General features: G+C 43.7%; 19 non-coding genes across 19 annotated transcripts; all 19 read right to left on the minus strand.

The window, feature by feature from the left end:
• Nucleotides 1-516: 516 nt before the first annotated feature.
• On the minus strand, nucleotides 517-589 carry Trnar-ucu. Its single transcript has one exon. It is a non-coding gene; the product is annotated as a tRNA-Arg (tRNA).
• A 1,227-nt stretch (nucleotides 590-1,816) lies between these two features.
• On the minus strand, nucleotides 1,817-1,889 carry Trnar-ucu. The gene has a single exon. It is a non-coding gene; the product is annotated as a tRNA-Arg (tRNA).
• A 1,227-nt stretch (nucleotides 1,890-3,116) lies between these two features.
• On the minus strand, nucleotides 3,117-3,189 carry Trnar-ucu. The gene has a single exon. It is a non-coding gene; the product is annotated as a tRNA-Arg (tRNA).
• A 1,227-nt stretch (nucleotides 3,190-4,416) lies between these two features.
• Trnar-ucu lies at nucleotides 4,417-4,489 on the minus strand. Its single transcript has one exon. It is a non-coding gene; the product is annotated as a tRNA-Arg (tRNA).
• Nucleotides 4,490-5,716: 1,227 nt separating this feature from the next.
• Trnar-ucu lies at nucleotides 5,717-5,789 on the minus strand. Its single transcript has one exon. It is a non-coding gene; the product is annotated as a tRNA-Arg (tRNA).
• A 1,227-nt stretch (nucleotides 5,790-7,016) lies between these two features.
• On the minus strand, nucleotides 7,017-7,089 carry Trnar-ucu. Its single transcript has one exon. It is a non-coding gene; the product is annotated as a tRNA-Arg (tRNA).
• A 1,226-nt stretch (nucleotides 7,090-8,315) lies between these two features.
• Trnar-ucu lies at nucleotides 8,316-8,388 on the minus strand. Its single transcript has one exon. It is a non-coding gene; the product is annotated as a tRNA-Arg (tRNA).
• A 1,227-nt stretch (nucleotides 8,389-9,615) lies between these two features.
• On the minus strand, nucleotides 9,616-9,688 carry Trnar-ucu. The gene has a single exon. It is a non-coding gene; the product is annotated as a tRNA-Arg (tRNA).
• A 1,227-nt stretch (nucleotides 9,689-10,915) lies between these two features.
• Trnar-ucu lies at nucleotides 10,916-10,988 on the minus strand. Its single transcript has one exon. It is a non-coding gene; the product is annotated as a tRNA-Arg (tRNA).
• Nucleotides 10,989-12,215: 1,227 nt separating this feature from the next.
• Nucleotides 12,216-12,288, minus strand: Trnar-ucu. The gene has a single exon. It is a non-coding gene; the product is annotated as a tRNA-Arg (tRNA).
• Nucleotides 12,289-13,515: 1,227 nt separating this feature from the next.
• On the minus strand, nucleotides 13,516-13,588 carry Trnar-ucu. Its single transcript has one exon. It is a non-coding gene; the product is annotated as a tRNA-Arg (tRNA).
• Nucleotides 13,589-14,815: 1,227 nt separating this feature from the next.
• Nucleotides 14,816-14,888, minus strand: Trnar-ucu. Its single transcript has one exon. It is a non-coding gene; the product is annotated as a tRNA-Arg (tRNA).
• Nucleotides 14,889-16,115: 1,227 nt separating this feature from the next.
• Trnar-ucu lies at nucleotides 16,116-16,188 on the minus strand. Its single transcript has one exon. It is a non-coding gene; the product is annotated as a tRNA-Arg (tRNA).
• A 1,227-nt stretch (nucleotides 16,189-17,415) lies between these two features.
• On the minus strand, nucleotides 17,416-17,488 carry Trnar-ucu. The gene has a single exon. It is a non-coding gene; the product is annotated as a tRNA-Arg (tRNA).
• A 1,227-nt stretch (nucleotides 17,489-18,715) lies between these two features.
• Nucleotides 18,716-18,788, minus strand: Trnar-ucu. The gene has a single exon. It is a non-coding gene; the product is annotated as a tRNA-Arg (tRNA).
• Nucleotides 18,789-20,015: 1,227 nt separating this feature from the next.
• On the minus strand, nucleotides 20,016-20,088 carry Trnar-ucu. Its single transcript has one exon. It is a non-coding gene; the product is annotated as a tRNA-Arg (tRNA).
• Nucleotides 20,089-21,315: 1,227 nt separating this feature from the next.
• Nucleotides 21,316-21,388, minus strand: Trnar-ucu. Its single transcript has one exon. It is a non-coding gene; the product is annotated as a tRNA-Arg (tRNA).
• A 1,227-nt stretch (nucleotides 21,389-22,615) lies between these two features.
• Trnar-ucu lies at nucleotides 22,616-22,688 on the minus strand. Its single transcript has one exon. It is a non-coding gene; the product is annotated as a tRNA-Arg (tRNA).
• Nucleotides 22,689-23,915: 1,227 nt separating this feature from the next.
• On the minus strand, nucleotides 23,916-23,988 carry Trnar-ucu. The gene has a single exon. It is a non-coding gene; the product is annotated as a tRNA-Arg (tRNA).
• Nucleotides 23,989-25,043: the final 1,055 nt, after the last annotated feature.

Consider the following 25,043-nt stretch of genomic DNA (forward strand, 5'->3'; position numbering starts at 1 on the left):
CGAATATTGCCGCCGTTTCTATAGATACAGAGTGCCATTGTTTAATGGGAACAGTTAAGGAACCATAGTACTATATCTTGTTGTGAAACAGTCTACTTTTCTCACTTGTGGCCGAGAAAACTGAAACCCTCTCAGCTTGGGCTGGAAGAATTAAAGATCATGACTGGGATTACATACATTGACTCGTGAAGTAATACAAAATTATTTCACTCTTCATTGTATTTGTTTCTGTACAAAATGTGCGTTCTATTGCTATATTTCTATCTGTAGGTAAGAATTGGGTATTGAAAGAAAATTTGCGTGAACAGGCACGTGAAGATATGGTTCCGTTTTTACAGCATTTACACATAACAGCGTCATGGATAACAGATCTACGAGAATTTTGCTTGTATGTGTAAGGTTGACATATTTAAGCATAGAACTGAGGTCACAACAATTTTCACCTTTTGAAGACGCTTGTGGTTACCCATATGTCAATACCCATCTCGTGATTGGCACATGTTTTTCAAAATTGCCCGTCCCTTGTGGGGATCGAACCCACGACCTTTGGATTAGAAGTCCAACGCGCTATCCTCTGCGCCAAAGGGACGCTGTGCAAGTGACGGGCTCAGATGTAAGAGATTCTGCAAGACATGACCCGTGCTACATGTCTCGCGTTACTTTTCTGATAGGCTTACTTTCATATTTCTCTGAAGCAATTACATCAAAGACTCATTATTTATGTAACAGACACGATACATCACTCCGAATCGCTCTGTTTACCATGGCCCTACTGATTGAAACATCTGCGTATTGACAGAGTTGCTCTGTACAATCGGAGTAACACAGTCCTGCTATTAGATTCGCTCACGTGCGCTGCTTACAGATAAATGGGAATTACGCTCTTTAGAACAGCATCCACTCACAAAGTGGTAAACGACACACTGGAAACACTGTATGATTAGTCACATTTTTTGACTTTGGTTGACTGCTGTGTCACAGCCGGTCCCCATCATATGTATACACTCCAACGGACGTGTGTGCCCTGTTAGCACATTTGCCAGGAACGTTAGCTGCATCACCTCCCTGTCAATTTCATGCCGTCCTCGAAGCGTCAGCCATTGCTTGGTGACAGTGTGTTTCGATGAGACGTGGACAGATGATGCATCTCTCTCGCCGTCAGTTATAGGCGGGAATCATACTTAATGTAGTTTTCTGCAAGCGTCAGCGGAGCGTCAGACGTCTCTGTCTGGTCTTCTCCCTTCATGCATCCAGCAAGTCCCCTCCTGACAGTCCCCAGCAAAAGCCCCCTGCGCTGAAGCGAATATTGCCGCCGTTTCTATAGATACAGAGTGCCATTGTTTAATGGGAACAGTTAAGGAACCATAGTACTATATCTTGTTGTGAAACAGTCTACTTTTCTCACTTGTGGCCGAGAAAACTGAAACCCTCTCAGCTTGGGCTGGAAGAATTAAAGATCATGACTGGGATTACATACATTGACTCGTGAAGTAATACAAAATTATTTCACTCTTCATTGTATTTGTTTCTGTACAAAATGTGCGTTCTATTGCTATATTTCTATCTGTAGGTAAAAATTGGGTATTGAAAGAAAATTTGCGTGAACAGGCACGTGAAGATATGGTTCCGTTTTTACAGTATTTACACATAACAGCGTCATGGATAACAGATCTACGAGAATTTTGCTTGTATGTGTAAGGTTGACATATTTAAGCATAGAACTGAGGTCACAACAATTTTCACCTTTTGCAGACGCTTGTGGTTACCCATATGTCAATACCCATCTCGTGATTGGCACATGTTTTTAAAAATTGCCCGTCCCTTGTGGGGATCGAACCCACGACCTTTGGATTAGAAGTCCAACGCGCTATCCTCTGCGCCAAAGGGACGCTGTGCAAGTGACGGGCTCAGATGTAAGAGATTCTGCAGGACATGACCCGTGCTACATGTCTCGCGTTACTTTTCTGATAGGCTTACTTTCATATTTCTCTGAAGCAATTACATCAAAGACTCATTATTTATGTAACAGACACGATACATCACTCCGAATCGCTCTGTTTACCATGGCCCTACTGATTGAAACACCTGCGTATTGACAGAGTTGCTCTGTACAATCGGAGTAACACAGTCCTGCTATTAGATTCGCTCACGTGCGCTGCTTACAGATAAATGGGAATTACGCTCTTTAGAACAGCATCCACTCACAAAGTGGTAAACGACACACTGGAAACACTGTATGATTAGTCACATTTTTTGACTTTGGTTGACTGCTGTGTCACAGCCGGTCCCCATCATATGTATACACTCCAACGGACGTGTGTGCCCTGTTAGCACATTTGCCAGGAACGTTAGCTGCACCACCTCCCTGTCAATTTCATGCCGTCCTCGAAGCGTCAGCCATTGCTTGGTGACAGTGTGTTTCGATGAGACGTGGACAGATGATGCATCTCTCTCGCCGTCAGTTATAGGCGGGAATCATACTTAATACAGTTTTCTGCAAGCATCAGCGGAGCGTCAGACGTCTCTGTCTGGTCTTCTCCCTTCATGCATCCAGCAAGTCCCCTCCTGACAGTCCCCAGCAAAAGCCCCCTGCGCTGAAGCGAATATTGCCGCCGTTTCTATAGATACAGAGTGCCATTGTTTAATGGGAACAGTTAAGGAACCATAGTACTATATCTTGTTGTGAAACAGTCTACTTTTCTCACTTGTGGCCGAGAAAACTGAAACCCTCTCAGCTTGGGCTGGAAGAATTAAAGATCATGACTGGGATTACATACATTGACTCGTGAAGTAATACAAAATTATTTCACTCTTCATTGTATTTGTTTCTGTACAAAATGTGCGTTCTATTGCTATATTTCTATCTGTAGGTAAAAATTGGGTATTGAAAGAAAATTTGCGTGAACAGGCACGTGAAGATATGGTTCCGTTTTTACAGCATTTACACATAACAGCGTCATGGATAACAGATCTACGAGAATTTTGCTTGTATGTGTAAGGTTGACATATTTAAGCATAGAACTGAGGTCACAACAATTTTCATCTTTTGAAGACGCTTGTGGTTACCCATATGTCAATACCCATGTCGTGATTGGCACATGTTTTTAAAAATTGCCCGTCCCTTGTGGGGATCGAACCCACGACCTTTGGATTAGAAGTCCAACGCGCTATCCTCTGCGCCAAAGGGACGCTGTGCAAGTGACGGGCTCAGATGTAAGAGATTCTGCAAGACATGACCCGTGCTACATGTCTCGCGTTACTTTTCTGATAGGCTTACTTTCATATTTCTCTGAAGCAATTACATCAAAGACTCATTATTTATGTAACAGACACGATTCATCACTCCGAATCGCTCTGTTTACCATGGCCCTACTGATTGAAACACCTGCGTATTGACAGAGTTGCTCTGTACAATCGGAGTAACACAGTCCTGCTATTAGATTCGCTCACGTGCGCTGCTTACAGATAAATGGGAATTACGCTCTTTAGAACAGCATCCACTCACAAAGTGGTAAACGACACACTGGAAACACTGTATGATTAGTCACATTTTTTGACTTTGGTTGACTGCTGTGTCACAGCCGGTCCCCATCATATGTATACACTCCAACGGACGTGTGTGCCCTGTTAGCACATTTGCCAGGAACGTTAGCTGCATCACCTCCCTGTCAATTTCATGCCGTCCTCGAAGCGTCAGCCATTGCTTGGTGACAGTGTGTTTCGATGAGACGTGGACAGATGATGCATCTCTCTCGCCGTCAGTTATAGGCGGGAATCATACTTAATGTAGTTTTCTGCAAGCGTCAGCGGAGCGTCAGACGTCTCTGTCTGGTCTTCTCCCTTCATGCATCCAGCAAGTCCCCTCCTGACAGTCCCCAGCAAAAGCCCCCTGCGCTGAAGCGAATATTGCCGCCGTTTCTATAGATACAGAGTGCCATTGTTTAATGGGAACAGTTAAGGAACCATAGTACTATATCTTGTTGTGAAACAGTCTACTTTTCTCACTTGTGGCCGAGAAAACTGAAACCCTCTCAGCTTGGGCTGGAAGAATTAAAGATCATGACTGGGATTACATACATTGACTCGTGAAGTAATACAAAATTATTTCACTCTTCATTGTATTTGTTTCTGTACAAAATGTGCGTTCTATTGCTATATTTCTATCTGTAGGTAAAAATTGGGTATTGAAAGAAAATTTGCGTGAACAGGCACGTGAAGATATGGTTCCGTTTTTACAGCATTTACACATAACAGCGTCATGGATAACAGATCTATGAGAATTTTGCTTGTATGTGTAAGGTTGACATATTTAAGCATAGAACTGAGGTCACAACAATTTTCACCTTTTGAAGACGCTTGTGGTTACCCATATGTCAATACCCATCTCGTGATTGGCACATGTTTTTCAAAATTGCCCGTCCCTTGTGGGGATCGAACCCATGACCTTTGGATTAGAACTCCAACGCGCTATCCTCTGCGCCAAAGGGACGCTGTGCAAGTGACGGGCTCAGATGTAAGAGATTCTGCAAGACATGACCCGTGCTACATGTCTCGCGTTACTTTTCTGATAGGCTTACTTTCATATTTCTCTGAAGCAATTACATCAAAGACTCATTATTTATGTAACAGACACGATACATCACTCCGAATCGCTCTGTTTACCATGGCCCTACTGATTGAAACACCTGCGTATTGACAGAGTTGCTCTGTACAATCGTAGTAACACAGTCCTGCTATTAGATTCGCTCACGTGCGCTGCTTACAGATAAATGGGAATTACGCTCTTTAGAACAGCATCCACTCACAAAGTGGTAAACGACACACTGGAAACACTGTATGATTAGTCACATTTTTTGACTTTGGTTGACTGCTGTGTCACAGCCGGTCCCCATCATATGTATACACTCCAACGGACGTGTGTGCCCTGTTAGCACATTTGCCAGGAACGTTAGCTGCATCACCTCCCTGTCAATTTCATGCCGTCCTCGAAGCGTCAGCCATTGCTTGGTGACAGTGTGTTTCGATGAGACGTGGACAGATGATGCATCTCTCTCGCCGTCAGTTATAGGCGGGAATCATACTTAATGTAGTTTTCTGCAAGCGTCAGCGGAGCGTCAGACGTCTCTGTCTGGTCTTCTCCCTTCATGCATCCAGCAAGTCCCCTCCTGACAGTCCCCAGCAAAAGCCCCCTGCGCTGAAGCGAATATTGCCGCCGTTTCTATAGATACAGAGTGCCATTGTTTAATGGGAACAGTTAAGGAACCATAGTACTATATCTTGTTGTGAAACAGTCTACTTTTCTCACTTGTGGCCGAGAAAACTGAAACCCTCTCAGCTTGGGCTGGAAGAATTAAAGATCATGACTGGGATTACATACATTGACTCGTGAAGTAATACAAAATTATTTCACTCTTCATTGTATTTGTTTCTGTACAAAATGTGCGTTCTATTGCTATATTTCTATCTGTAGGTAAGAATTGGGTATTGAAAGAAAATTTGCGTGAACAGGCACGTGAAGATATGGTTCCGTTTTTACAGCATTTACACATAACAGCGTCATGGATAACAGATCTACGAGAATTTTGCTTGTATGTGTAAGGTTGACATATTTAAGCATAGAACTGAGGTCACAACAATTTTCACCTTTTGAAGACGCTTGTGGTTACCCATATGTCAATACCCATCTCGTGATTGGCACATGTTTTTCAAAATTGCCCGTCCCTTGTGGGGATCGAACCCACGACCTTTGGATTAGAAGTCCAACGCGCTATCCTCTGCGCCAAAGGGACGCTGTGCAAGTGACGGGCTCAGATGTAAGAGATTCTGCAAGACATGACCCGTGCTACATGTCTCGCGTTACTTTTCTGATAGGCTTACTTTCATATTTCTCTGAAGCAATTACATCAAAGACTCATTATTTATGTAACAGACACGATACATCACTCCGAATCGCTCTGTTTACCATGGCCCTACTGATTGAAACACCTGCGTATTGACAGAGTTGCTCAGTACAATCGGAGTAACACAGTCCTGCTATTAGATTCGCTCACGTGCGCTGCTTACAGATAAATGGGAATTACGCTCTTTAGAACAGCATCCACTCACAAAGTGGTAAACGACACACTGGAAACACTGTATGATTAGTCACATTTTTTGACTTTGGTTGACTGCTGTGTCACAGCCGGTCCCCATCATATGTATACACTCCAACGGACGTGTGTGCCCTGTTAGCACATTTGCCAGGAACGTTAGCTGCATCACCTCCCTGTCAATTTCATGCCGTCCTCGAAGCGTCAGCCATTGCTTGGTGACAGTGTGTTTCGATGAGACGTGGACAGATGATGCATCTCTCTCGCCGTCAGTTATAGGCGGAAATCATACTTAATGTAGTTTTCTGCAAGCGTCAGCGGAGCGTCAGACGTCTCTGTCTGGTCTTCTCCCTTCATGCATCCAGCAAGTCCCCTCCTGACAGTCCCCAGCAAAAGCCCCCTGCGCTGAAGCGAATATTGCCGCCGTTTCTATAGATACAGAGTGCCATTGTTTAATGGGAACAGTTAAGGAACCATAGTACTATATCTTGTTGTGAAACAGTCTACTTTTCTCACTTGTGGCCGAGAAAACTGAAACCCTCTCAGCTTGGGCTGGAAGAAATAAAGATCATGACTGGGATTACATACATTGACTCGTGAAGTAATACAAAATTATTTCACTCTTCATTGTATTTGTTTCTGTACAAAATGTGCGTTCTATTGCTATATTTCTATCTGTAGGTAAAAATTGGTTATTGAAAGTAAATTTGCGTGAACAGGCACGTGAAGATATGGTTCCGTTTTTACAGCATTTACACATAACAGCGTCGTGGATTACAGATCTGCGAGAATTTTGCTTGTATGTGTAAGGTTGACATATTTAAGCATAGAACTGAGGTCACAACAATTTTCACCTTTTGAAGACGCTTGTGGTTACCCATATGTCAATATCCATCTCGTGATTGGCACATGTTTTTAAAAATTGCCCGTCCCTTGTGGGGATCGAACCCACGACCTTTGGATTAGAAGTCCAACGCGCTATCCTCTGCGCCAAATGGACGCCGTACAAGTGACGGGCTCAGATGTAAGAGATTCTGCAAGACATGACCCGTGCTACATGTCTCGCGTTACTTTTCTGATAGGCTTACTTTCATATTTCTCTGAAGCAATTACATCAAAGACTCATTATTTATGTAACAGACACGATACATCACTCCGAATCGCTCTGTTTACCATGGCCCTACTGATTGAAACACCTGCGTATTGACAGAGTTGCTCTGTACAATCGGAGTAACACAGTCCTGCTATTAGATTCGCTCACGTGCGCTGCTTACAGATAAATGGGAATTACGCTCTGTAGAACAGCATCCACTCACAAAGTGGTAAACGACACACTGGAAACACTGTATGATTAGTCACATTTTTTGACTTTGGTTGACTGCTGTGTCACAGCCGGTCCCCATCATATGTATACACTCCAACGGACGTGTGTGCCCTGTTAGCACATTTGCCAGGAACGTTAGCTGCATCACCTCCCTGTCAATTTCATGCCGTCCTCGAAGCGTCAGCCATTGCTTGGTGACAGTGTGTTTCGATGAGACGTGGACAGATGATGCATCTCTCTCGCCGTCAGTTATAGGCGGGAATCATACTTAATGTAGTTTTCTGCAAGCGTCAGCGGAGCGTCAGACGTCTCTGTCTGGTCTTCTCCCTTCATGCATCCAGCAAGTCCCCTCCTGACAGTCCCCAGCAAAAGCCCCCTGCGCTGAAGCGAATATTGCCGCCGTTTCTATAGATACAGAGTGCCATTGTTTAATGGGAACAGTTAAGGAACCATAGTACTATCTCTTGTTGTGAAACAGTCTACTTTTCTCACTTGTGGCCGAGAAAACTGAAACCCTCTCAGCTTGGGCTGGAAGAATTAAAGATCATGACTGGGATTACATACAATGACTCGTGAAGTAATACAAAATTATTTCACTCTTCATTGTATTTGTTTCTGTACAAAATGTGCGTTCTATTGCTATATTTCTATCTGTAGGTAAAAATTGGGTATTGAAAGAAAATTTGCGTGACAGGCACGTGAAGATATGGTTCCGTTTTTACAGCATTTACACATAACAGCGTCATGGATAACAGATGTACGAGAATTTTGCTGGTATGTGTAAGGTTGACATATTTAAGCATAGAACTGAGGTCACAACAATTTTCACCTTTTGAAGACGCTTGTGGTTACCCATATGTCAATACCCATCTCGTGATTGGCACATGTTTTTAAAAATTGCCCGTCCCTTGTGGGGATCGAACCCACGACCTTTGGATTAGAAGTCCAACGCGCTATCCTCTGCGCCAAAGGGACGCTGTGCAAGTGACGGGCTCAGATGTAAGAGATTCTGCAAGACATGACCCGTGCTACATGTCTCGCGTTACTTTTCTGATAGGCTTACTTTCATATTTCTCTGAAGCAATTACATCAAAGACTCATTATTTATGTAACAGACACGATACATCACTCCGAATCGCTCTGTTTACCATGGCCCTACTGATTGAAACATCTGCGTATTGACAGAGTTGCTCTGTACAATCGGAGTAACACAGTCCTGCTATTAGATTCGCTCACGTGCGCTGCTTACAGATAAATGGGAATTACGCTCTTTAGAACAGCATCCACTCACAAAGTGGTAAACGACACACTGGAAACACTGTATGATTAGTCACATTTTTTGACTTTGGTTGACTGCTGTGTCACAGCCGGTCCCCATCATATGTATACACTCCAACGGACGTGTGTGCCCTGTTAGCACATTTGCCAGGAACGTTAGCTGCATCACCTCCCTGTCAATTTCATGCCGTCCTCGAAGCGTCAGCCATTGCTTGGTGACAGTGTGTTTCGATGAGACGTGGACAGATGATGCATCTCTCTCGCCGTCAGTTATAGGCGGGAATCATACTTAATGTAGTTTTCTGCAAGCGTCAGCGGAGCGTCAGACGTCTCTGTCTGGTCTTCTCCCTTCATGCATCCAGCAAGTCCCCTCCTGACAATCCCCAGCAAAAGCCCCCTGCGCTGAAGCGAATATTGCCGCCGTTTCTATAGATACAGAGTGCCATTGTTTAATGGGAACAGTTAAGGAACCATAGTACTATATCTTGTTGTGAAACAGTCTACTTTTCTCACTTGTGGCCGAGAAAACTGAAACCCTCTCAGCTTGGGCTGGAAAAATTAAAGATCATGACTGGGATTACATACATTGACTCGTGAAGTAATACAAAATTATTTCACTCTTCATTGTATTTGTTTCTGTACAAAATGTGCGTTCTATTGCTATATTTCTATCTGTAGGTAAAAATTGGGTATTGAAAGAAAATTTGCGTGAACAGGCACGTGAAGATATGGTTCCGTTTACACAGCATTTACACATAACAGCGTCATGGATAACAGATCTACGAGAATTTTGCTTGTATGTGTAAGGTTGACATATTTAAGCATAGAACTGAGGTCACAACAATTTTCACCTTTTGAAGACGCTTGTGGTTACCCATATGTCAATACCCATCTCGTGATTGGCACATGTTTTTGAAAATTGCCCGTCCCTTGTGGGGATCAAACCCACGACCTTTGGATTAGAAGTCCAACGCGCTATCCTCTGCGCCAAAGGGACGCTGTGCAAGTGACGGGCTCAGATGTAAGAGATTCTGCAAGACATGACCCGTGCTACATGTCTCGCGTTAATTTTCTGATAGGCTTACTTTCATATTTCTCTGAAGCAATTACATCAAAGACTCATTATTTATGTAACAGACACGATACATCACTCCGAATCGCTCTGTTTACCATGGCCCTACTGATTGAAACACCTGCGTATTGACAGAGTTGCTCTGTACAATCGGAGTAACACAGTCCTGCTATTAGATTCGCTCACGTGCGCTGCTTACAGATAAATGGGAATTACGCTCTTTAGAACAGCATCCACTCACAAAGTGGTAAACGACACACTGGAAACACTGTATGATTAGTCACATTTTTTGACTTTGGTTGACTGCTGTGTCACAGCCGGTCCCCATCATATGTATACACTCCAACGGACGTGTGTGCCCTGTTAGCACATTTGCCAGGAACGTTAGCTGCATCACCTCCCTGTCAATTTCATGCCGTCCTCGAAGCGTCAGCCATTGCTTGGTGACAGTGTGTTTCGATGAGACGTGGACAGATGATGCATCTCTCTCGCCGTCAGTTATAGGCGGGAATCATACTTAATGTAGTTTTCTGCAAGCGTCAGCGGAGCGTCAGACGTCTCTGTCTGGTCTTCTCCCTTCATGCATCCAGCAAGTCCCCTCCTGACAGTCCCCAGCAAAAGCCCCCTGCGCTGAAGCGAATATTGCCGCCGTTTCTATAGATACAGAGTGCCATTGTTTAATGGGAACAGTTAAGGAACCATAGTACTATATCTTGTTGTGAAACAGTCTACTTTTCTCACTTGTGGCCGAGAAAACTGAAACCCTCTCAGCTTGGGCTGGAAGAATTAAAGATCATGACTGGGATTACATACATTGACTCGTGAAGTAATACAAAATTATTTCACTCTTCATTGTATTTGTTTCTGTACAAAATGTGCGTTCTATTGCTATATTTCTATCTGTAGGTAAAAATTGGGTATTGAAAGAAAATTTGCGTGAACAGGCACGTGAAGATATGGTTCCGTTTATACAGCATTTACACATAACAGCGTCATGGATAACAGATCTACGAGAATTTTGCTTGTATGTGTAAGGTTGACATATTTAAGCATAGAACTGAGGTCACAACAATTTTCACCTTTTGAAGACGCTTGTGGTTACCCATATGTCAATACCCATCTCGTGATTGGCACATGATTTTGAAAATTGCCCATCCCTTGTGGGGATCAAACCCACGACCTTTGGATTAGAAGTCCAACGCGCTATCCTCTGCGCCAAAGGGACGCTGTGCAAGTGACGGGCTCAGATGTAAGAGATTCTGCAAGACATGACCCGTGCTACATGTCTCGCGTTACTTTTCTGATAGGCTTACTTTCATATTTCTCTGAAGCAATTACATCAAAGACTCATTATTTATGTAACAGACACGATACATCACTCCGAATCGCTCTGTTTACCATGGCCCTACTGATTGAAACACCTGCGTATTGACAGAGTTGCTCTGTACAATCGGAGTAACACAGTCCTGCTATTAGATTCGCTCACGTGCGCTGCTTACAGATAAATGGGAATTACGCTCTTTAGAACAGCATCCACTCACAAAGTGGTAAACGACACACTGGAAACACTGTATGATTAGTCACATTTTTTGACTTTGGTTGACTGCTGTGTCACAGCCGGTCCCCATCATATGTATACACTCCAACGGACGTGTGTGCCCTGTTAGCACATTTGCCAGGAACGTTAGCTGCATCACCTCCCTGTCAATTTCATGCCGTCCTCGAAGCGTCAGCCATTGCTTGGTGACAGTGTGTTTCGATGAGACGTGGACAGATGATGCATCTCTCTCGCCGTCAGTTATAGGCGGGAATCATACTTAATGTAGTTTTCTGCAAGCGTCAGCGGAGCGTCAGACGTCTCTGTCTGGTCTTCTCCCTTCATGCATCCAGCAAGTCCCCTCCTGACAGTCCCCAGCAAAAGCCCCCTGCGCTGAAGCGAATATTGCCGCCGTTTCTATAGATACAGAGTGCCATTGTTTAATGGGAACAGTTAAGGAACCATAGTACTATATCTTGTTGTGAAACAGTCTACTTTTCTCACTTGTGGCCGAGAAAACTGAAACTCTCTCAGCTTGGGCTGGAAGAATTAAAGATCATGACTGGGATTACATACATTGACTCGTGAAGTAATACAAAATTATTTCACTCTTCATTGTATTTGTTTCTGTACAAAATGTGCGTTCTATTGCTATATTTCTATCTGTAGGTAAAAATTGGGTATTGAAAGAAAATTTGCGTGAACAGGCACGTGAAGATATGGTTCCGTTTTTACAGCATTTACACATAACAGCGTCATGGATAACAGATCTACGAGAATTTTGCTTGTATGTGTAAGGTTGACATATTTAAGCATAGAACTGAGGTCACAACAATTTTCACCTTTTGCAGACGCTTGTGGTTACCCATATGTCAATACCCATCTCGTGATTGGCACATGTTTTTAAAAATTGCCCGTCCCTTGTGGGGATCGAACCCACGACCTTTGGATTAGAAGTCCAACGCGCTATCCTCTGCGCCAAAGGGACGCTGTGCAAGTGACGGGCTCAGATGTAAGAGATTCTGCAAGACATGACCCGTGCTACATGTCTCGCGTTACTTTTCTGATAGGCTTACTTTCATATTTCTCTGAAGCAATTACATCAAAGACTCATTATTTATGTAACAGACACGATACATCACTCCGAATCGCTCTGTTTACCATGGCCCTACTGATTGAAACACCTGCGTATTGACAGAGTTGCTCTGTACAATCGGAGTAACACAGTCCTGCTATTAGATTCGCTCACGTGCGCTGCTTACAGATAAATGGGAATTACGCTCTTTAGAACAGCATCCACTCACAAAGTGGTAAACGACACACTGGAAACACTGTATGATTAGTCACATTTTTTGACTTTGGTTGACTGCTGTGTCACAGCCGGTCCCCATCATATGTATACACTCCAACGGACGTGTGTGCCCTGTTAGCACATTTGCCAGGAACGTTAGCTGCATCACCTCCCTGTCAATTTCATGCCGTCCTCGAAGCGTCAGCCATTGCTTGGTGACAGTGTGTTTCGATGAGACGTGGACAGATGATGCATCTCTCTCGCCGTCAGTTATAGGCGGGAATCATACTTAATACAGTTTTCTGCAAGCATCAGCGGAGCGTCAGACGTCTCTGTCTGGTCTTCTCCCTTCATGCATCCAGCAAGTCCCCTCCTGACAGTCCCCAGCAAAAGCCCCCTGCGCTGAAGCGAATATTGCCGCCGTTTCTATAGATACAGAGTGCCATTGTTTAATGGGAACAGTTAAGGAACCATAGTACTATCTCTTGTTGTGAAACAGTCTACTTTTCTCACTTGTGGCCGAGAAAACTGAAACCCTCTCAGCTTGGGCTGGAAGAATTAAAGATCATGACTGGGATTACATACATTGACTCGTGAAGTAATACAAAATTATTTCACTCTTCATTGTATTTGTTTCTGTACAAAATGTGCGTTCTATTGCTATATTTCTATCTGTAGGTAAAAATTGGGTATTGAAAGAAAATTTGCGTGAACAGGCACGTGAAGATATGGTTCCGTTTTTACAGCATTTACACATAACAGCGTCATGGATAACAGATCTACGAGAATTTTGCTTGTATGTGTAAGGTTGACATATTTAAGCATAGAACTGAGGTCACAACAATTTTCACTTTTTGAAGACGCTTGTGGTTACCCATATGTCAATACCCATCTCGTGATTGGCACATGTTTTTAAAAATTGCCCGTCCCTTGTGGGGATCGAACCCACGACCTTTGGATTAGAAGTCCAATGCGCTATCCTCTGCGCCAAAGGGACGCTGTGCAAGTGACGGGCTCAGATGTAAGAGATTCTGCAAGACATGACCCGTGCTACATGTCTCGCGTTACTTTTCTGATAGGCTTACTTTCATATTTCTCTGAAGCAATTACATCAAAGACTCATTATTTATGTAACAGACACGATACATCGCTCCGAATCACTCTGTTTACCATGGCCCTACTGACTGAAACACCTGCGTATTGACAGAGTTGCTCTGTACAATCGGAGTAACACAGTCCTGCTATTAGATTCGCTCATGTGCGCTGCTTACAGATAAATGGGAATTACGCTCTTTAGAACAGCATCCACTCACAAAGTGGTAAACGACACACTGGAAACACTGTATGATTAGTCACATTTTTTGACTTTGGTTGACTGCTGTGTCACAGCCGGTCCCCATCATATGTATACACTCCAACGGACGTGTGTGCCCTGTTAGCACATTTGCCAGGAACGTTAGCTGCATCACCTCCCTGTCAATTTCATGCCGTCCTCGAAGCGTCAGCCATTGCTTGGTGACAGTGTGTTTCGATGAGACGTGGACAGATGATGCATCTCTCTCGCCGTCAGTTATAGGCGGGAATCATACTTAATGTAGTTTTCTGCAAGCTTCAGCGGAGCGTCAGACGTCTCTGTCTGGTCTTCTCCCTTCATGCATCCAGCAAGTCCCCTCCTGACAGTCCCCAGCAAAAGCCCCCTGCGCTGAAGCGAATATTGCCGCCGTTTCTATAGATACAGAGTGCCATTGCTTAATGGGAACAGTTAAGGAACCATAGTACTATATCTTGTTGTGAAACAGTCTACTTTTCTCACTTGTGGCCGAGAAAACTGAAACCCTCTCAGCTTGGGCTGGAAGAATTAAAGATCATGACTGGGATTACATACATTGACTCGTGAAGTAATAGAAAATTATTTCACTCTTCATTGTATTTGTTTCTGTACAAAATGTGCGTTCTATTGCTATATTTCTATCTGTAGGTAAAAATTGGGTATTGAAAGAAAATTTGCGTGAACAGGCACGTGAAGATATGGTTCCGTTTTTACAGCATTTACACATAACAGCGTCATGGATAACAGATCTACGAGAATTTTGCTTGTATGTGTAAGGTTGACATATTTAAGCATAGAACTGAGGTCACAACAATTTTCATCTTTTGAAGACGCTTGTGGTTACCCATATGTCAATACCCATGTCGTGATTGGCACATGTTTTTAAAAATTGCCCGTCCCTTGTGGGGATCGAACCCACGACCTTTGGATTAGAAGTCCAACGCGCTATCCTCTGCGCCAAAGGGACGCTGTGCAAGTGACGGGCTCAGATGTAAGAGATTCTGCAAGACATGACCCGTGCTACATGTCTCGCGTTACTTTTCTGATAGGCTTACTTTCATATTTCTCTGAAGCAATTACATCAAAGACTCATTATTTATGTAACAGACACGATACATCACTCCGAATCGCTCTGTTTACCATGGCCCTACTGATTGAAACACCTGCGTATTGACAGAGTTGCTCTGTACAATCGGAGTAACACAGTCCTGCTATTAGATTCGCTCACGTGCGCTGCTTACAGATAAATGGGAATTACGCTCTTTAGAACAGCATCCACTCACAAAGTGGTAAACGACACACTGGAAACACTGTATGATTAGTCACATTTTTTGACTTTGGTTGACTGCTGTGTCACAGCCGGTCCCCATCATATGTATACACTCCAACGGACGTGTGTGCCCTGTTAGCACATTTGCCAGGAACGTTAGCTGCATCACCTCCCTGTCAATTTCATGCCGTCCTCGAAGCGTCAGCCATTGCTTGGTGACAGTGTGTTTCGATGAGACGTGGACAGATGATGCATCTCTCTCGCCGTCAGTTATAGGCGGGAATCATACTTAATGTAGTTTTCTGCAAGCTTCAGCGGAGCGTCAGACGTCTCTGTCTGGTCTTCTCCCTTCATGCATCCAGCAAGTCCCCTCCTGACAGTCCCCAGCAAAAGCCCCCTGCGCTGAAGCGAATATTGCCGCCGTTTCTATAGATACAGAGTGCCATTGCTTAATGGGAACAGTTAAGGAACCATAGTACTATATCTTGTTGTGAAACAGTCTACTTTTCTCACTTGTGGCCGAGAAAACTGAAACCCTCTCAGCTTGGGCTGGAAGAATTAAAGATCATGACTGGGATTACATACATTGACTCGTGAAGTAATACAAAATTATTTCACTCTTCATTGTATTTGTTTCTGTACAAAATGTGCGTTCTATTGCTATATTTCTATCTGTAGGTAAAAATTGGGTATTGAAAGAAAATTTGCGTGAACAGGCACGTGAAGATATGGTTCCGTTTTTACAGCATTTACACATAACAGCGTCATGGATAACAGATCTACGAGAATTTTGCTTGTATGTGTAAGGTTGACATATTTAAGCATAGAACTGAGGTCACAACAATTTTCACTTTTTGAAGACGCTTGTGGTTACCCATATGTCAATACCCATCTCGTGATTGGCACATGTTTTTAAAAATTGCCCGTCCCTTGTGGGAATCGAACCCACGACCTTTGGATTAGAAGTCCAATGCGCTATCCTCTGCGCCAAAGGGACGCTGTGCAAGTGACGGGCTCAGATGTAAGAGATTCTGCAAGACATGACCCGTGCTACATGTCTCGCGTTACTTTTCTGATAGGCTTACTTTCATATTTCTCTGAAGCAATTACATCAAAGACTCATTATTTATGTAACAGACACGATACATCGCTCCGAATCACTCTGTTTACCATGGCCCTACTGACTGAAACACCTGCGTATTGACAGAGTTGCTCTGTACAATCGGAGTAACACAGTCCTGCTATTAGATTCGCTCACGTGCGCTGCTTACAGATAAATGGGAATTACGCTCTTTAGAACAGCATCCACTCACAAAGTGGTAAACGACACACTGGAAACACTGTATGATTAGTCACATTTTTTGACTTTGGTTGATTGCTGTGTCACAGCCGGTCCCCATCATATGTATACACTCCAACGGACGTGTGTGCCCTGTTAGCACATTTGCCAGGAACGTTAGCTGCATCACCTCCCTGTCAATTTCATGCCGTCCTCGAAGCGTCAGCCATTGCTTGGTGACAGTGTGTTTCGATGAGACGTGGACAGATGATGCATCTCTCTCGCCGTCAGTTATAGGCGGGAATCATACTTAATGTAGTTTTCTGCAAGCGTCAGCGGAGCGTCAGACGTCTCTGTCTGGTCTTCTCCCTTCATGCATCCAGCAAGTCCCCTCCTGACAGTCCCCAGCAAAAGCCCCCTGCGCTGAAGCGAATATTGCCGCCGTTTCTATAGATACAGAGTGCCATTGTTTAATGGGAACAGTTAAGGAACCATAGTACTATATCTTGTTGTGAAACAGTCTACTTTTCTCACTTGTGGCCGAGAAAACTGAAACCCTTTCGGCTTGGGCTGGAAGAATTAAAGATCATGACTGGGATTACATACATTGACTCGTGAAGTAATACAAAATTATTTCACTCTTCATTGTATTTGTTTCTGTACAAAATGTGCGTTCTATTGCTATATTTCTATCTGTAGGTAAAAATTGGGTATTGAAAGAAAATTTGCGTGAACAGGCACGTGAAGATATGGTTCCGTTTTTACAGCATTTACACATAACAGCGTCATGGATAACAGATCTACGAGAATTTTGCTTGTATGTGTAAGGTTGACATATTTAAGCATAGAACTGAGGTCACAACAATTTTCACCTTTTGAAGACGCTTGTGGTTACCCATAAGTCAATACCCATCTCGTGATTGGCACATGTTTTTAAAAATTGCCCGTCCCTTGTGGGGATCGAACCCACGACCTTTCGAATAGAAGTCCAAGGCGCTATCCTCTGCGCCAAAGGGACGCTGTGCAAGTGACGGGCTCAGATGTAAGAGATTCTGCAAGACATGACCCGTGCTACATGTCTCGCGTTACTTTTCTGATAGGCTTACTTTCATATTTCTCTGAAGCAATTACATCAAAGACTCATTATTTATGTAACAGACACGATACATCACTCCGAATCGCTCTGTTTACCATGGCCCTACTGATTGAAACACCTGCGTATTGACAGAGTTGCTCAGTACAATCGGAGTAACACAGTCCTGCTATTAGATTCGCTCACGTGCGCTGCTTACAGATAAATGGGAATTACGCTCTTTAGAACAGCATCCACTCACAAAGTGGTAAACGACACACTGGAAACACTGTATGATTAGTCACATTTTTTGACTTTGGTTGACTGCTGTGTCACAGCCGGTCCCCATCATATGTATACACTCCAACGGACGTGTGTGCCCTGTTAGCACATTTGCCAGGAACGTTAGCTGCATCACCTCCCTGTCAATTTCATGCCGTCCTCGAAGCGTCAGCCATTGCTTGGTGACAGTGTGTTTCGATGAGACGTGGACAGATGATGCATCTCTCTCGCCGTCAGTTATAGGCGGAAATCATACTTAATGTAGTTTTCTGCAAGCGTCAGCGGAGCGTCAGACGTCTCTGTCTGGTCTTCTCCCTTCATGCATCCAGCAAGTCCCCTCCTGACAGTCCCCAGCAAAAGCCCCCTGCGCTGAAGCGAATATTGCCGCCGTTTCTATAGATACAGAGTGCCATTGTTTAATGGGAACAGTTAAGGAACCATAGTACTATATCTTGTTGTGAAACAGTCTACTTTTCTCACTTGTGGCCGAGAAAACTGAAACCCTCTCAGCTTGGGCTGGAAGAATTAAAGATCATGACTGGGATTACATACATTGACTCGTGAAGTAATACAAAATTATTTCACTCTTCATTGTATTTGTTTCTGTACAAAATGTGCGTTCTATTGCTATATTTCTATCTGTAGGTAAAAATTGGGTATTGAAAGAAAATTTGCGTGAACAGGCACGTGAAGATATGGTTCCGTTTTTACAGCATTTACACATAACAGCGTCATGGATAACAGATCTACGAGAATTTTGCTTTTATGTGTAAGGTTGACATATTTAAGCATAGAACTGAGGTCACAACAATTTTCACCTTTTGAAGACGCTTGTGGTTACCCATAAGTCAATACCCATCTCGTGATTGGCACATGTTTTTAAAAATTGCCCGTCCCTTGTGGGGATCGAACCCACGACCTTTGGAATAGAAGTCCAACGCGCTATCCTCTGCGCCAAAGAGACGCTGTGCAAGTGACGGGCTCAGATGTAAGAGATTCTGCAAGACATGACCCGTGCTACATGTCTCGCGTTACTTTTCTGATAGGCTTACTTTCATATTTCTCTGAAGCAATTACATCAAAGACTCATTATTTATGTAACAGACACGATACATCACTCCGAATCGCTCTGTTTACCATGGCCCTACTGATTGAAACACCTGCGTATTGACAGAGTTGCTCTGTACAATCGTAGTAACACAGTCCTGCTATTAGATTCGCTCACGTGCGCTGCTTACAGATAAATGGGAATTACGCTCTTTAGAACAGCATCCACTCACAAAGTGGTAAACGACACACTGGAAACACTGTATGATTAGTCACATTTTTTGACTTTGGTTGACTGCTGTGTCACAGCCGGTCCCCATCATATGTATACACTCCAACGGACGTGTGTGCCCTGTTAGCACATTTGCCAGGAACGTTAGCTGCATCACCTCCCTGTCAATTTCATGCCGTCCTCGAAGCGTCAGCCATTGCTTGGTGACAGTGTGTTTCGATGAGACGTGGACAGATGATGCATCTCTCTCGCCGTCAGTTATAGGCGGGAATCATACTTAATGTAGTTTTCTGCAAGCGTCAGCGGAGCGTCAGACGTCTCTGTCTGGTCTTCTCCCTTCATGCATCCAGCAAGTCCCCTCCTGACAGTCCCCAGCAAAAGCCCCCTGCGCTGAAGCGAATATTGCCGCCGTTTCTATAGATACAGAGTGCCATTGTTTAATGGGAACAGTTAAGGAACCATAGTACTATATCTTGTTGTGAAACAGTCTACTTTTCTCACTTGTGGCCGAGAAAACTGAAACCCTCTCAGCTTGGGCTGGAAGAATTAAAGATGATGACTGGGATTACATACATTGACTCGTGAAGTAATACAAAATTATTTCACTCTTCATTGTATTTGTTTCTGTACAAAATGTGCGTTCTATTGCTATATTTCTATCTGTAGGTAAAAATTGGGTATTGAAAGAAAATTTGCGTGAACAGGCACGTGAAGATATGGTTCCGTTTTTACAGCATTTACACATAACAGCGTCATGGATAACAGATCTACGAGAATTTTGCTTGTATGTGTAAGGTTGACATATTTAAGCATAGAACTGAGGTCACAACAATTTTCACCTTTTGAAGACGCTTGTGGTTACCCATATGTCAATACTCATGTCGTGATTGGCACATGTTTTTAAAAATTGCCCGTCCCTTGTGGGGATCGAACCCACGACCTTTGGATTAGAAGTCCAACGCGCTATCCTCTGCGCCTAAGGGACGCTGTGCAAGTGACGGGCTCAGATGTAAGAGATTCTGCAAGACATGACCCGTGCTACATGTCTCGTGTTACTTTTCTGATAGGCTTACTTTCATATTTCTCTGAAGCAATTACATCAAAGACTCATTATTTATGTAACAGACACGATACATCACTCCGAATCGCTCTGTTTACCATGGCCGTACTGATTGAAACACCTGCGTATTGACAGAGTTGCTCTGTACAATCGTAGTAACACAGTCCTGCTATTAGATTCGCTCACGTGCGCTGCTTACAGATAAATGGGAATTACGCTCTTTAGAACAGCATCCACTCACAAAGTGGTAAACGACACACTGGAAACACTGTATGATTAGTCACATTTTTTGACTTTGGTTGACTGCTGTGTCACAGCCGGTCCCCATCATATGTATACACTCCAACGGACGTGTGTGCCCTGTTAGCACATTTGCCAGGAACGTTAGCTGCATCACCTCCCTGTCAATTTCATGCCGTCCTCGAAGCGTCAGCCATTGCTTGGTGACAGTGTGTTTCGATGAGACGTGGACAGATGATGCATCTCTCTCGCCGTCAGTTATAGGCGGGAATCATACTTAATGTAGTTTTCTGCAAGCGTCAGCGGAGCGTCAGACGTCTCTGTCTGGTCTTCTCCCTTCATGCATCCAGCAAGTCCCCTCCTGACAGTCCCCAGCAAAAGCCCCCTGCGCTGAAGCGAATATTGCCGCCGTTTCTATAGATACAGAGTGCCATTGTTTAATGGGAACAGTTAAGGAACCATAGTACTATATCTTGTTGTGAAACAGTCTACTTTTCTCACTTGTGGCCGAGAAAACTGAAACCCTCTCAGCTTGGGCTGGAAGAATTAAAGATCATGACTGGGATTACATACATTGACTCGTGAAGTAATACAAAATTATTTCACTCTTCATTGTATTTGTTTCTATACAAAATGTGCGTTCTATTGCTATATTTCTATCTGTAGGTAAAAATTGGGTATTGAAAGAAAATTTGCGTGAACAGGCACGTGAAGATATGGTTCCGTTTTTACAGCATTTACACATAACAGCGTCGTGGATAACAGATCTACGAGAATTTTGCTTGTATGTGTAAGGTTGACATATTTAAGCATAGAACTGAGGTCACAACAATTTTCACCTTTTGAAGACGCTTGTGGTTACCCATATGTCAATACCCATGTCGTGATTGGCACATGTTTTTAAAAATTGCCCGTCCCTTGTGGGGATCGAACCCACGACCTTTGGATTAGAAGTCCAACGCGCTATCCTCTGCGCCAAAGGGACGCTGTGCAAGTGACGGGCTCAGATGTAAGAGATTCTGCAAGACATGACCCGTGCTACATGTCTCGCGTTACTTTTCTGATAGGCTTACTTTCATATTTCTCTGAAGCAATTACATCAAAGACTCATTATTTATGTAACAGACACGATACATCACTCCGAATCGCTCTGTTTACCATGGCCCTACTGATTGAAACACCTGCGTATTGACAGAGTTGCTCTGTACAATCGTAGTAACACAGTCCTGCTATTAGATTCGCTCACGTGCGCTGCTTACAGATAAATGGGAATTACGCTTTTTAGAACAGCATCCACTCACAAAGTGGTAAACGACACACTGGAAACACTGTATGATTAGTCACATTTTTTGACTTTGGTTGACTGCTGTGTCACAGCCGGTCCCCATCATATGTATACACTCCAACGGACGTGTGTGCCCTGTTAGCACATTTGCCAGGAACGTTAGCTGCATCACCTCCCTGTCAATTTCATGCCGCCCTCGAAGCGTCAGCCATTGCTTGGTGACAGTGTGTTTCGATGAGACGTGGACAGATGATGCATCTCTCTCGCCGTCAGTTATAGTCGGGAATCATACTTAATGTAGTTTTCTGCAAGCGTCAGCGGAGCGTCAGACGTCTCTGTCTGGTCTTCTCCCTTCATGCATCCAGCAAGTCCCCTCCTGACAGTCCCCAGCAAAAGCCCCCTGCGCTGAAGCGAATATTGCCGCCGTTTCTATAGATACAGAGTGCCATTGTTTAATGGGAACAGTTAAGGAACCATAGTACTATATCTTGTTGTGAAACAGTCTACTTTTCTCACTTGTGGCCGAGAAACCTGAAACCCTCTCAGCTTGGGCTGGAAGAATTAAAGATCATAACTGGGATTACATACATTGACTCGTGAAGTAATACAAAATTATTTCACTCTTCATTGTATTTGTTTCTGTACAAAATGTGCGTTCTATTGCTATATTTCTATCTGTAGGTAAAAATTGGGTATTGAAAGAAAATTTGCGTGAACAGGCACGTGAAGATATGGTTCCGTTTTTACAGCATTTACACATAACAGCGTCATGGATAACAGATCTATGAGAATTTTGCTTGTATGTGTAAGGTTGACATATTTAAGCATAGAACTGAGGTCACAACAATTTTCACCTTTTGAAGACGCTTGTGGTTACCCATATGTCAATACCCATCTCGTGATTGGCACATGTTTTTAAAAATTGCCCGTCCCTTGTGGGGATCGAACCCACGACCTTTGGATTAGAAGTCCAACGCGCTATCCTCTGCGCCAAAGGGACGCTGTGCAAGTGACGGGCTCAGATGTAAGAGATTCTGCAAGACATGACCCGTGCTACATGTCTCGCGTTACTTTTCTGATAGGCTTACTTTCATATTTCTCTGAAGCAATTACTTCAAAGACTCATTATTTATGTAACAGACACGATACATCACTCCGAATCGCTCTGTTTACCATGGCCCTACTGATTGAAACACCTGCGTATTGACAGAGTTGCTCTGTACAATCGGAGTAACACAGTAATGCTATTAGATTCGCTCACGTGCGCTGCTTACAGATAAATGGGAATTACGCTCTTTAGAACAGCATCCACTCACAAAGTGGTAAACGACACACTGGAAACACTGTATGATTAGTCACATTTTTTGACTTTGGTTGACTGCTGTGTCACAGCCGGTCCCCATCATATGTATACACTCCAACGGACGTGTGTGCCCTGTTAGCACATTTGCCAGGAACGTTAGCTGCATCACCTCCCTGTCAATTTCATGCCGTCCTCGAAGCGTCAGCCATTGCTTGGTGACAGTGTGTTTCGATGAGACGTGGACAGATGCTGCATCTCTCTCGCCGTCAGTTATAGGCGGGAATCATACTTAATGTAGTTTTCTGCAAGCGTCAGCGGAGCGTCAGACGTCTCTGTCTGGTCTTCTCCCTTCATGCATCCAGCAAGTCCCCTCCTGACAGTCCCCAGCAAAAGCCCCCTGCGCTGAAGCGAATATTGCCGCCGTTTCTATAGATACAGAGTGCCATTGTTTAATGGGAACAGTTAAGGAACCATAGTACTATATCTTGTTGTGAAACAGTCTACTTTTCTCACTTGTGGCCGAGAAAACTGAAACCCTCTCAGCTTGGGCTGGAAGAATTAAAGATCATGACTGGGATTACATACATTGACTCGTGAAGTAATACAAAATTATTTCACTCTTCATTGTATTTGTTTCTATACAAAATGTGCGTTCTATTGCTATATTTCTATCTGTAGGTAAAAATTGGGTATTGAAAGAAAATTTGCGTGAACAGGCACGTGAAGATATGGTTCCGTTTTTACAGCATTTACACATAACAGCGTCATGGATAACAGATCTACGAGAATTTTGCTTGTATGTGTAAGGTTGACATATTTAAGCATAGAACTGAGGTCACAACAATTTTCACCTTTTGAAGACGCTTGTGGTTACCCATATGTCAATACCCATCTCGTGATTGGCACATGTTTTTTAAAATTGCACGTCCCTTGTGGGGATCGAACCCACGACCTTTGGATTAGAAGACCAACGCGCTATCCTCTGCGCCAAAGGGACGCTGTTCAAGTGACGGGCTCAGATGTAAGAGATTCTGCAAGACATGACCCGTGCTACATGTCTCGTGTTACTTTTCTGATAGGCTTACTTTCATATTTCTCTGAAGCAATTACATCAAAGACTCATTATTTATGTAACAGACACGATACATCACTCCGAATCGCTCTGTTTACCATGGCCCTACTGATTGAAACACCTGCGTATTGACAGAGTTGCTCTGTACAATCGGAGTAACACAGTCCTGCTATTAGATTCGCTCACGTGCGCTGCTTACAGATAAATGGGAATTACGCTCTTTAGAACAGCATCCACTCACAAAGTGGTAAACGACACACTGGAAACACTGTATGATTAGTCACATTTTTTGACTTTGGTTGACTGCTGTGTCACAGCCGGTCCCCATCATATGTATACACTCCAACGGACGTGTGTGCCCTGTTAGCACATTTGCCAGGAACGTTAGCTGCATCACCTCCCTGTAAATTTCATGCCGTCCTCGAAGCGTCAGCCATTGCTTGGTGACAGTGTGTGTCGATGAGACGTGGACAGATGATGCATCTCTCTCGCCGTCAGTTATAGGCGGGAATCATACTTAATGTAGTTTTCTGCAAGCGTCAGCGGAGCGTCAGACGTCTCTGTCTGGTCTTCTCCCTTCATGCATCCAGCAAGTCCCCTCCTGACAGTCCCCAGCAAAAGCCCCCTGCGCTGAAGCGAATATTGCCGCCGTTTCTATAGATACAGAGTGCCATTGTTTAATGGGAACAGTTAAGGAACCATAGTACTATATCTTGTTGTGAAACAGTCTACTTTTCTCACTTGTGGCCGAGAAAACTGAAACCCTCTCAGCTTGGGCTGGAAGAATTAAAGATCATGACTGGGATTACATACATTGACTCGTGAAGTAATACAAAATTATTTCACTCTTCATTGTATTTGTTTCTGTACAAAATGTGCGTTCTATTGCTATATTTCTATCTGTAGGTAAAAATTGGGTATTGAAAGAAAATTTGCGTGAACAGGCACGTGAAGATATGGTTCCGTTTTTACAGCATTTA

The sequence above is a fragment of the Schistocerca americana genome, chromosome 1, assembly GCF_021461395.2.
Source record: "Schistocerca americana isolate TAMUIC-IGC-003095 chromosome 1, iqSchAmer2.1, whole genome shotgun sequence".
NCBI lineage: Eukaryota > Metazoa > Arthropoda > Insecta > Orthoptera > Acrididae > Schistocerca > Schistocerca americana.